This window comes from Linepithema humile, chromosome 5 (assembly GCF_040581485.1).
Source record: "Linepithema humile isolate Giens D197 chromosome 5, Lhum_UNIL_v1.0, whole genome shotgun sequence".
Lineage (NCBI taxonomy): Eukaryota > Metazoa > Arthropoda > Insecta > Hymenoptera > Formicidae > Linepithema > Linepithema humile.
In genome coordinates, this window is record NC_090132.1 from 4,667,178 (window position 1) to 4,680,711 (window position 13,534).

Here is a 13,534-nt window from a genome sequence, read left to right on the forward strand (position 1 = left end):
AATATGGACATAATTAAGCAATAATACATTGTAACTGTGGTATGTTTTAATTTTTTTATCGGAAATTTTAAGAAAGCTGTTTTGCATATTATAGCTAGAAGGTTAAGAGGATTTATGTTTTAAAATATACAGTAGAGTTCTACTTCTTTTTCTCGGAAGATGATAGCGAGAAATTGATTTTCTCGACCTAGTAACCAAGACTCTTTAACACGTGCCAATTATCTTTTATGAATATTTGAATTAAACGATATTTATCGTTTTTATTTTATCATGCCTTCGTCGGCATGTCGATGCATTAATGAAACAGTGAATTAATTAATAAAAACAATTGTGAACCGCTGTTTTATTTGCGCTTATCTTCCACCTTATCTCACTGGCTATCTGCTATACGACCCTATTTGACTTTTTCGCCGTCTTACGGTTGCAAGCTCTTTATCAGTCACGACGGATAAAGCGCGGCTGATAAGGCCGTGAGTCTCGGCGTTTTAGCTACTACGATCGCATCTTTCGTAATGACAAAGAATTTATTTTTATTAACAGTTTTTACGGAGAGAGAACGTGACAATTTTTAATATAATGCAGATTATCTATTATATGTAAATATTTTTGTATTATAAAGAGAAACAGTGTGTTCTTCTTGATCTAAGTCGTTTTTTACATTACTGCGCGTTCGCGTTTTACGCGAAAATGTACTTGAATGTATTATCAGTTCACACTTTCATACTTTTTAGCAGTATCAGATTGGAAGTGAGATATTTAAATGAAGCCAGAAACCGAGTTTGAGAAGCTAATAACTACTTTGAATTATCCAGGTTGACAAGCCATGATAAATTGCTCCTGATAAATGTGTACCGTCATTTCGTGTTTTGATGTCCATTTCCTCTTGCACTTCGTAAATCATTAATAATGCTTAAGAACTCATGCGAGCCAAGAACGCCACGATTAGCGGATAAATTTTTAATGATACAGTTCTAGAGTCAAAATTCAAATTGCATCTACTATTAATTCTCTTATAAATTTCAGTTATCTCTGATATATTATTCTACATGAAGTAAAACGATCGTATTTTCTCGTAGATATAAATCGGAGCACAAAACTTCAGCGGCAGACATACCAACGTTGTTGCAAAACGTTGTCTCGCTCTTTAGTTGGCCGCATCTGAAAATTGATTTCGCCATTTACTTTTCTGACAAGATGTCACGGATGACATTGTGACGCTCTCAAATCCGTACGACGGCCCCCAACGAACGTTACTGCTCCCGTTACATCGCAATATTTTGACAGCCATGAATTTTTGGGACATCGGATTTCCGTCTGGCATTGACTCGCTTCGAAAAATCTCAAGCGAGGATTTTACAAAGAAAAATACAGGCAAATTTCCCCATTTGCGAGAAATAAAATTTTATGCATGAAAAATAGTGAGACAATAACGTTCGTAATAATTCAAGTCACTTTAAAATTGAGATTGAAATCGGTATAATTTTGAATTCAGATTCTGATACATAATTGCTATATCTGCGTTTGTTCGTAATTCGCTAAAAAAACGCAACAATGACTGATTACAATATGAAAAATTGATTCTGTGTGATATACCGTTTCTTGCAACGCCGCTGCTCACGCGGTATAAAGTTTCATTGAATTATGCGTGTTTGAATTTTGTTTGGCAGCAGGTATGCTTACTCACCTCCCCATTCATAGCTCGCAAGTCATCGCTTATCGTTTGCTAATGTGACCGCACGCGGCCTTACACTTGTACCAGTTCCGTTTCTGTGCGCGGAACATGTCGTAACGTAATGTTGCGTTGAAACCTCGGGCCGAAATCTCACGCGAAGGATCGCGCGGGTCAACTTTTCACCTTCAAGTTTGCGGAGACCCTGGCGAAGGACCCGATAAGAAACGTATTTCGATGATCGATTTGTCGCAATGCCGTCTCGCTCGTTCGTTCCGCCGACGGTGCTCTCTCGGTACGGCCAAATGTCATATCGCACGAGTAAAATATCGAGAAGCTTGCGATCTGACTGCCGCCGAAGATTAATCGTAACCGTGGCTACTCTCGATAGATTTTCCAATTTCGATATGACGTTGAAAAAGTAGCGTGACCTCGGCGCCGGCGATCGGCTAGACGGAAATGCACGCTCGAACGGAGGGTATTAAGTATTCTAAATTGATACCCACTCACCGATAGCAATCTCAATTGATTATCAGCCTGTCGTTTCATATGACGTATTACTAGTACTGCGCGATCGCACTGCTAATTTTTTGTTTGATCCAAACAGGTGATTAATTGCCGGTAGATATACAGGCCTGACCTACTTAGAACGATGATTTTGATAAGCCAACACCCAAAGCCAATACATTCGTTTCTGTAAATTGTATTCTCTGTGAATGCAGAATGTAACTGTGCATTCTAATTGTTTAATTAAATAATATTCGTTTTCCATAAATTTGTTAACAAATGCTTGCCTTAGCTTTTCTCTTTAACGTCTGAATGTCGATATTTATAAATTTGCTATTTCAAGCACAATGGTCCGTTGACCATTAATTTTGTGTTCTTGTTATAAAAATAGAGCTTTATGACGTATTTATGCCACGGAATCATTAAAAATAGATTCAGCTAGCTGGCGTTTATATTTTTAACGAATTTCATTCAATCGATATATAATTTTGCTTTTTCCAACATTTATACTAACAACTTTTTCCTAAGCTTCAAACATTTATGCGTTCTATATGGGAAAAAAGTGAGTCTATCTTATACCATTGTTACGAATTCGACGAAAAGATCATTTTTCGCAAGTGCATCTTGCAAGAGGAGAGAACGCGGCGGCGAAATGCATCTCGTCAAATGGAGCTCGTTCGTGAGAACACTCGCTCGCTTGTTCGTTCGCTCAGTGCTTCGAAATGCACCTGGAAATTTGTTTCGCCGCACGGTGAAAACAAAAGTGTACATACCTCGTGAAATGGGAAAACTTTGTGGTCCGACGACGAAAGGGATTACGCGTGAACGTTACATCGCTACGTGTGTACCAACGTCGAATATAGACACAAGAACTCACTGGAAATTAAAGTAGCGCAGAATTTTATTTTGTCCAACAAATAAGGAATTAATGGAACGAATAAAGTTTTACTCGCGAATAATTATTTAAGGATTTCTCTGAATCATTATTAACAAATTATATTACAACTTCTCTCATTATTATTATTATCATTCGATCGGAAATAGATCGCGGAAAAAGCATGAGAGATTCGAAATTAAATTCCTAACTCTCGGAGCTCAAAACCTATCTGATCATCATTGAACATTGTTATTTCAGTGCGGCTAGCATGAGGAATGCAAATGTTAATTATTCGCGTATCAGTAGCTTGAGTAAAAATAGCGACTTCGAGCTGACGTGAAACAAGAAATCCCACTAACAATGCAAAAGGTCAGGAGAAATGATATTTCTATGAAGACCACCGTTAGTGGTATAGCCAGATGAGGAGGAATCCGAGCGAATGTGCCGGGGGACGGATCGAATCGCGCGCAGCGCTAAGAAAGGTAATCGTTGTCGAGGGTGGCGGTCGACCGCAACCGGTCGCGGCGCAACTGGAAATTTCGAAACCAGAAATTCAGAGCTCGATAACACCAACGGGACCATAAATGTAACGTTTCGGAACGACGTGCGCCGGCAGCTCCGCGGCGATATATACCGCTGTTTCCCACCGGAAGTTATAATTGTTTGCCGAGTTTCTCCCGGTACCCAATGCCTCGGGGAGCGCAGCGTTGTATCTGATTCCACTCTTCCTAGTGTTTTCGACGGAAGGAGAGAGACGAGTGCAGACTCCGTTACACGCGCGTGGCCGCGGGACTTTGTTACAAGCATGATATTTTCGTCCGTATGCAACCTCGCGCAATTTCGCTGTCTAAGCTTTCGTAACATGCGCGAGATATAAATTAAAGGATCAGCGAAACCTGTTTCGCCCGTTAAAGCGCAAGCACCTGTGCGTTGATGGCTCTCGATAGAAATGAAATTTCACGGCGAGGCAAACGGATGACACTTTGTGAACTTTTCAGAGGTCGGAATGCACGCATCGATAACCGGGCTCCGTATGACTAACGAGATATCGAGATGCGTAAATTTGATGCGAAACGAGAGACGGCGATCTCGAAGGTGAAACGAGATTTTATCAGTGCTTTTGTTCGCGTTTGTCACATGTATCGGCGTAAATTGTAATTTTTTGTTCATCTATATTTTCCGACGACTTTCATTACGATATCGCGATCTGCTTCGAGAAAGAAAAAATATTGAAACAACATTCTCTTTCATGGGAAACCAAGATTCCACACACTTGCACGCGCTCGAAAATTATTAACGATAAATTTGTTTTTTCTCCGCGCCTTCGCGCTCACGCTACTTTTTATCCTTGCGCTATTTTAAACTATATCTTCGTGGGGAAGCTAATATCCTTTATCATCTTTTAGACAATGTTTCGCGATCCGGGTGGTAATCGGAAAGGGGCATCGTCGTAGAAATATGGTTAGGTAAACTCGCATGATTAATCAGAGAATTACTACTTTATAACTTCGGATAACTTTGATAATTAGTTTTGATTTTCTGCACTACGTCGCGAATAGGAGACTGTAAGTGGCAGTGTGCCCACGATCGTACGTAATATATTCGCATCGCGAATAAGGGATCTCTTTTAAAAAATGATGTCCCACGCGTCAAAGCAAACGCGTAAAATCCCGCCGCCGCGCTTCTCGCGCGAAAAGTGAATCCCTTTTTTTCACGTCGATGAAAGAGACGTGCCTATATACACTGGTGCGTATGACGTCGACGCGTGAGTGCACATATAAATATTTATCCGCGGGTATGGTACCGCGGTGCGTGCAATCGACCCTCTTGACTCTGACACGCGCGCGCGTGGCATATATTTTTTTTACCTCCCTCGTCTGAAATCAACTTTACAACGAGTTTACAAGGAAAAAAAGTTTTTTCGTCGCGCCATGGCCGGTGCCGCATAAATTTGTATTCACACCGCAACCCCGCATAACTTTGCGCTCCGTAAATTTGCGGCGTATTTATGGATAATAATCAGCGCCCGAAATTGTTTATGTCGCTCGCTTCAGGAAAGCGACGGAATCTCGACGTAGCGAGATCCCTTCCTTTTTACATTAATGTCCTCCAGCGAGTCTTTTTGCTCGAGGTCGGTGGTATCTGTCACTGTCGCCCGATCGTCCCTATCGTGACTTACGTCGTGTTCCTGTAAGAAATTGCGGATCGTAGGAATTGCGATCGAACGCGGTAGTTGCGCCCGCTAATGGCGTACTCGTATATTACAAGCTCAGGCATAATCTTTTTTGATGATTTGATTAATTAATGTTATCTAAAATAATCTTCGTAAGATTTATGAATTTATTCGGATCAATAAGATATTTTTATCGAAAATATATTTTTGAGCAATTTATTTTTTTTTATTGTTAATTATTCGTTACATATTAAATATTTATGGAATCCTCGTTTTGCATGTAGCGTGATGAATTAACAAGAAAAACAGGTTATTTTATTGTTCAGTACAACCCAAATACATAAATCATATTCATTTGTATGCATCTATAGTTTTTATTTTACTTATCGTTTAGTTTTTCGTTTTTTACTGTTATCGACACGTTTGTGCATTTTGCTATCTAGCGCACTGTACGTAGCGCAAATCTTAAGTAGCTACGCGTGTTCGTAAATGCTTTTAATGATTTTTTTAAAAAGAAAAAATTACATTGTGAGGGAAACAGAAGCAAAAGTAAGAACACAATCACTAGGAAATGTATACCTTTGCGTTAGTGTTTTAATAAGCAAAATGCGAGCGCGGCGAGTAAAGTCGGTCATTTAACAGAAGCGGGAAATGAAATTTGCGTTTAATAATTTCTTCAAAAAGAATTTCATTTGTTAATTTCTACCGTAAAATTAACTTATTACCAAATTCCATTTAATGAAAGCAATAACAAGAAATATAAGCGATTAAATGTTTTAAAAATTCTATAAATTGTTTAATAGGAAATATGTATGAAAAAAGAGTTAAATTTATAAAAACCAATTTTTGGCTAGTGTATTATTAAAAAAATACAAATAATATATTTTTAAAGTAATACATTTCTAAATAATTTTAGAACATTTTAGAAATATTTGACTATTTTCATGAACCAATGTAGCTCTAATCAAGATTTAGTACGCGTCGGTAGAACGCAACGTCACGGAACGCCCTTTCGTATCAGAGCTGAAGATCTTTCGTAAAATTGAAACAGCACCTCGACATGATAGCGGAAACGTAAACGAGGGCGAGGAATGGTAGAGGAAGAGAGACAGCATCGCTCGCACGGAGTAATTAAAACTCTGAAAGTCTCTAAGTCGCTTCAGACTCCACGTAATTTGCAAACACCTTCGTTCCTTCCTTCCCTCGATAGTACGCGGCCAAGAAGGACGAACTGCCCGACTTTCCGCTCGAGTACTTTTCCGGTATCTCTCGCGCTATTGACGTAGCCCGCTATTTTCCGGTGTCGATCGCGCGCGCGGCTTTTGCTTGTTTCCCGTCGGTTTTCTCCGCTTTTAGCAGTGATTATAATCTCCGTTCCTTAGCAGCGGACGTCTCACTACTTCCTCCCGGTCGCTTATTTCTTTTAATGCCTGCGATCCGTTTGATGTTCCACGACGCGATGCTGAATTAGGCTCCGTGAAAGCGGACGATAGACTATGCATGCATTTCGGATGGTTTTGCGGAGTAAAAAATAAACTATGGCCAGAAAGAGAGGAAAGAGAAAGGAGGAAAAGGGATGGGTGCTCTATCGCAGATTTTGAGGGATGGAAGCCATTCAGTGGGAGTGGCAAGTTGTGTCGTTGCGGTGTGGATGGTGGTGGGCCAGGGTGGGCTTTTAAAAAACCGGATATAGCCGGAGTGTTGGCTATTGAAAGACCGACGTGTGGATGCGACCCTTTGAAGCTCGATATACCGTATACCGATATATCGTAGATGCGTTTACGTGCCCTTCTCCGACTATCCTGCGAAAGTTCGATCTACCAACCAGCGAGCGCCGAGTTGGATCGTCCACAGCGTGCAATCATCAACAATTCGCGCAACTTTATTACGGCTTTGAAGTAGCGGATCGGAGACGGATGGAACCGTGAGCAGAATAAATAAATTCGAAAATCTGTACGCAAATTTTTAGACGAAAAATCTGACGTGAAAACAGTACGTCGTGATTTATGATTATTTTAATTTTTTGTCGAAATTATCTTTTGTGAGTTTAAAAAAAAATTTAATATACATAAAAATAAGTTGGATAAGTCAAATGCCAAGTCCATAGTTTTTCTTCTCAAGACGCGAAGTCTAGAAATGAGTTTTTCTACGATGGAAAACTTTAGCGTCCTAGATTTATTCTTAGATGGGTTATTTTTAATGTAGTAGTACATCGCGAATGTCGACAAATAGAGTGAAAAGTAACGCGTTGGTACCGAAAGAGAATCGCATCGGAAAACTCGTGACTGCATCAGTCACAGACCGATATGTCGTCGATAAGTCTCGTCTAATTAAAGTTATCCAGTGGCCAATGAATGGCAAAGAACCGCGTGCTGCAGCATGGGTCATCGGACGCGCGTCCTACGCGCGCGCGTGCCGATGTATAAATGAAAGATACAAAAAAGAGGCGCAAAAAATATCTACGTTGTCGTCAAAGCTAAATCTCTCGATACGCGGATTATCGATGCGCGCAGCTAGAAGGGTGCGCTCTACCGGCACACGATGGATGTTTTTTTTTCGTCTTGTCTCCGCGCCACGCAGCGTGACGATGATTCGCATGCGTGCTAGTTTATATATATATTTTTTCAGTACCGTCGCTGCTGTATTCGCAGCGTTGAAAATTTAGCCAACGTCCGCGCGCGAAGTACGAAGAAATGTATTACCGGGGCAGGTGCGAGTAAAGCGACATTTCCGGGTTATACGACGCTCGATGCTTTTGCCGAGAACAATAGGAAATGAATTTGTCTCTTGTTCCACGTATGGAAATTTTGAACTTACTGCGATGCGGCATTGTACAATAGTAGGTACATTGTTGCAAAACGCCAAAAGAGAGAGTAAATAATGTACACTATTCTTTTACGAGAGGATGCATTTATGCATCTTTGTATTACACAGGCGTGTTGCAAATACATTTCAAAAATAGCTAATTGGATTTGAGAGATATTATTGATCATTATGTGTTGGTGACTCGTTTATTAATATATTATTCTCTATTAATACGTATTTTATTTCGATAATATATATTTTATCGCTATCACATTTCACGGTAATTCTGTCATTATTGTTTATGATTATTATATTAAATGATTAAATATCATTATTAATAAAATATTACTCGGAGATAAGATTTAATTTTGTTTTATCTGCATTCATTTTGCAGCATTAAAATAATATTAAATAGAATATATTTATTTCAAAGATTTAGCAATTGTGTCTGTTGGATCCTTTACGAAAGCATACTTTGCGAAACGTTTACAATTTTTTAAAATGTAATAAAAATTTATGAAAATATGGAAAAGTTTTATAATATTATTCTATGATTTTAAAGCCGGATGTGAGGATCGTTATTAAGTCGTGACATTACATAGGAATTGTTGATATAAAACTTTCATTTGCAACAATTCAATATGATGTACGAATCGGATCAGTAATTTCTACAAAGTATATACATAAAATACTTTTTTCTGCATATTACGCCAGCGTTGAATTTTTATTTTATTTGTGTGACTAAAAATTATTTTTTCAGTAACGTTATATTTATCTATAATGTTATTCGAAAGATGGTTCGTCCGAAATAAGTTCGTTCAATACGCAATATATATAGTATTATATAGTAAAATATTTGGCCTAATCTATTATGTAGTCCTCTCAAATTCCGCAATAAACCAGAATTGATACCGACGCGGGTTTACTCGCTGGCAAGATTCGACGACGGTCATTTCACGAAGGCCGGAAATTCTTATAAAAAGGAGCTTTCTTCCGATATCACGTCGCTTACGCATCTTTCGGATCGGCGTTAATGGTCCCTTTCGCTCGATTCCGCTGCTACATCAGCCGTCAGTGCACCACCACACTGCTTTTTTGCACATTTCGTTTTTGCAATCCCTCGGCTTTGCAGTCTCGCCCGATTTCGCCCGCAGGGGCGGTTATAATAGACGATGTCGATATGATAACGGCGCGCCGTGAGATGTCGATGGCTGAGAAGAATACGGATGTTATACGTGCGAATGCGGGTAACGCGTTATCGTGGACTTACATTTTGCGATTTTGCGCGCCGCTACAAAGTTTGCCAAGTTTGCGCGAGCTCTCGTTGTCATAGGAATTTTGCACATTTATTAGATCGTTACGGAAGTTTTATCACTTTTTATGATCGCGGCTTTATTTTCTGTGTATGGAATAATGTGTGAAAATTTCTGTTCTCTCAGGCTTAAAGCCCTTGAACTTCTTGGATGCTTGCATCTTTGAACACTCGCACTGTAGTATCTCGAAAGTTTTATAGTCTCTGAAACCTTGAATCTCTCGGCTCTTGCTTGAATTTTTTGGTTTTCAAACTTTTATCTTTAGATCCATTGAACTCGAAATTGTTATATAAATTGCGGCAACGCTTATTTGATACCATAATGCTAGCTTATTATTTAAAAAATATAATTTTAAATATTCTGTGATTTTTAAAATCCTAGAATGTTTATGTAGGATTATCACATATGAGTTAATTTATGTTGCTCCACTTATAAGAACTTGAATCAATTTTGAACTCTATTTTGTTTCCCCATGCAACTGTATTATATTCTCTTCGACGAGGTCGGGTTATCAAACGATCTTTCGAAGCGCGAAATCGCTAGTTTGAAATTTATCGAGCGGCACAATAGCAATATCCGTAAGGAATATCTCCGGAAAATACACTTTAAGGATATTCGTAATTAAATATTGAATAGCACATATACAGTATTACAGAAACTATTGGCTTTAAAGCTATCAGTGAATCGAGTTTATCTGAAAAATTTCTTTTTTTATATACACTATTTCGATTCGAGATATCGCTCGTAAGCGCAAGTACACAGTATGCGGTGTACGAATTTTGGTGCGCTCGTTTGAATTTACGAGTGACACGGGATTTCGGATTTCGATAAAAACTTAATCACGCGTTGCCAACGAGAATCGATCGCGGAATGCTAATAAATTGAGAAACGAAACGACTGCCCTGCGCGAATAATATTTCAACAACGGTGCAAGATTTTATGAAATAATTTTTTTTCTATGTTCCCGAGAGTCACGCTGTCGCTTCATCATGACGCGAATGTTCTATAATTCTCTGCCCGATTTTCGCGCATCGAAGAACGCGTCGGATGTTATTTATTTTCGCGGCAAGACAGCGGCGAACGAAGAATTATAGGCGTCGCCTGTTGGCTCGTAAACGGAATTTATTAATATATACGGTCAACCGTAATAAACTGCGTAACGCTGCAACGGCCGGCGTTATCTGCATCGGCATGGCAATCTCGGATTCGTTTGGCATTCGTTATGAATCAATTGCTCGTTGTTTGTCAGTGACAACACTTCAGTTTTTATGAGGCACAAATATTTTCAACGCCAGACACGGAGATAACATCGCGCATTATTTATTCCGACCGCGACGAATTTACGGTTGCCTTCTTTACGGTCAATATTCTTTGACCGATATATGAGAAAATTTTGTTCGAGTTTTACCGACGACTGCCGGACGTCATGATTGAGTTACTAATAACGCGACTTTTTACTCGACTTTCTGAAAACCCGGCAGCTCGAAGTACACACCAGCGATTTCTTTACCGTCGTGAAATTACGAGCATAGGCACCGCTAACATTGCCAGTACGTAGTTTCGAAAGAGCGCCTAACAAGCTTACGAAATTGATAAGTTTGAGAAAGTATTCTGCAGATTAAATTGAAGATTTAATATACAAAACACGAGAAGCGCGAGAAGTTTGAAATCAAAATATTATTTTTCTATAAATAATATTTATGTATTTGCAAAATAAAAAAACCGGAGCACAATTATATTTAATACAGTAAACAGCAGTTTAACAATTTTTTACAATTTTTTAGGTTTTGGTCAAAATAATTTTGAGAATGTAATTTTTATGGATTTTCACATGAATTTTATATTTGAATTTAATTAAATACTTTATTAAGCAATGAAACATCTGTCTATCATCAACTCTTCTAGATCAACTTGTTATCACGATCCATCTTGATTTGATTGGTTCGATAATAATTCTAGAAATTGCATAGTGATTCAAAATCGGAGACGGATAAGAAAAGTGATGAAATTAGAAACTATGCGGTAATTCGATCGGGAATACTTGAGGGTTCGTCGACCGTTAGTTACGCCATTGGTGCCGATCGATAACGAGACTTCCGTTTTACAATTAAGGTCGGCCACTTTCGCGCCCTATACTTTATCGAAGTGCAAGTACATGAATATCCGGACCGTTGAATATACGTTAAGATGGATAGCAATAATTTTGGCACGGGCTATCATTTGCCTATCGCAAAGAGAAGCAAAGTGGTCTCCATTTTCTGTAGCGAACGATGGAAGGTTTAAGATAACGATTTCGAGCGCGTCGAGTTCGCGTAAAACGGCGCTGTTTGGTTTACGGGTCTTTTCAGCTCTCTGCCAACATAGCAGATGGATGGAAAAAGTTTAGTCGCGTTTTAATGTTTGATATTTCCATGTTCATATCAGCGTACCGTACAGCGTACAGTTTTAACTTATGCAAAAAAGAGTACAATAGTTTCTATGTGTTCTAGGTGTTATTCAGAAATCTTATAAAAATATGGATATTTATTCATGAGTGATTTATCGATGATGCTATCTGAATTCTAATTCGCATAAATCATATGTTTTAGAAATATATCATAATCAACACGTAAAATTCCATCCATCGAACATTATTCACACATACACAAATCATGAATATCGACTGTTTTACAATTTTTTTTTATGCGATGGATATGTACAAGAGAATCAGATTTATTATGTCCAACGCGATAGAGTAATATTTAAAATCGGAATAATATCGATAGCTACGTAATTTTTTACAGATACGTGTGATGCGATGAATCAATTTTATTACGTTCGATAGGTCATTCACGATAAAGGACATCGTGCGTTATGTCCACTTTCCAGACTAACGGCCATTTCTATTACATTCTTGATGGAATCCGTATTGCTAGAAGTACACCGCCACGCGAAAAATCCTTGTAACCGTTTTTCGCGAGACTTATGGTCGCCGTTCGCGGCGATAAATATTACCTTCCGACAACAATGTGCCCTCGAACGTCTATTACTTGCATGTGAAAGAAAGGATTTATCGGCGATATCGTCCCGACTGAGAATTCTACCGTCTTTTATTGTGACAAGATACGTTCTTGGCGATGAGAAGAGCGTGCTCGTCTGCATGACAATATTTACTCGGTCGTCAGTCGTTCACCTGTCTCTGTGACACGCTCGCTAAGAAATATCGCATATGATTTTCTTTCATTTCGAAATACAGAATGCAGCACCTCGTTACACGCGTTTCTGGTTTATGCACAGTACTATAATATTTATTTCAAAATGTGTACTATGTTACTAGTATTTGTATATTACTCTTGTTATCATTAAAAGTAAAATAATTTTATTTTGCTTGTAATTGAGAAAGAAAATGGAAATATGGGGCATACATTATGTTTGTATTTTGATTTTTGTTCTAATAATTTTTTAGGAGAATTTTTTACGTGAACATAATTATTTACCGATTATAATTCCATTGCAAGTAGAGCTCTGACAAACGATTCGAACATTTCGTATGTTCGAATTGTTCAACTAGTTTGAAGCAAAAAAAGAAATGAGCGGTCGAGTTCGGACATTTCGGACAGTTTGAACATACTTTCAGTTTGAAAGGTCCGAACTATTTTATGTTTGATTTCGAGGTCCAAACTGTCTGAATTGCTCGACCACCTGAAATATCCGCGAGCATTACAAATAATAAATGAATGATAAATTACTTACCTTAAAGTTGTTTTTCTGATGTTCCATGTCTCGGGATGCTTTCCCTTTCTCTTTCTCTCAGTAGTATTGATTGCTGCTTTTTCAGGGCACTTATTCGCGAAATATAATTAATTACAATCACATGAGCAATAATTATCATGATTCGACAATCGTATGGCCTTGTGGCATCGGTATTACGACAAAAAAATTACTCGCAAAAGCACGGAGTTAAGATTCGTTCGCGGTGTCGGAAGTAGATAACGACGGCGAAAGGAAATTGAAAATTGCGCAGCTAACTTTAGATGCGAAGCGATTTCCATTGCATCTTGTTTATTCGAGTGTCCTCGTGCGAATGATAGCAGACAACAACGCATGCACATGTTATGTAAATCACAAAAAAAAAAAAAAAACATTGGTACCAGCCATCAAAATACATAAGGTGCCGTAACGTGCACATGTCGTGTTGTATGTCACGAAAA

General features: G+C 38.5%; 1 protein-coding gene across 1 annotated transcript in view; it reads left to right on the top strand.

Moving 5' to 3' along the window:
- Positions 1 to 13,534, top strand: part of hiw (highwire) — a 170,202-nt gene that overhangs the window by 26,914 nt on the left and 129,754 nt on the right. The window lies entirely within an intron of this gene.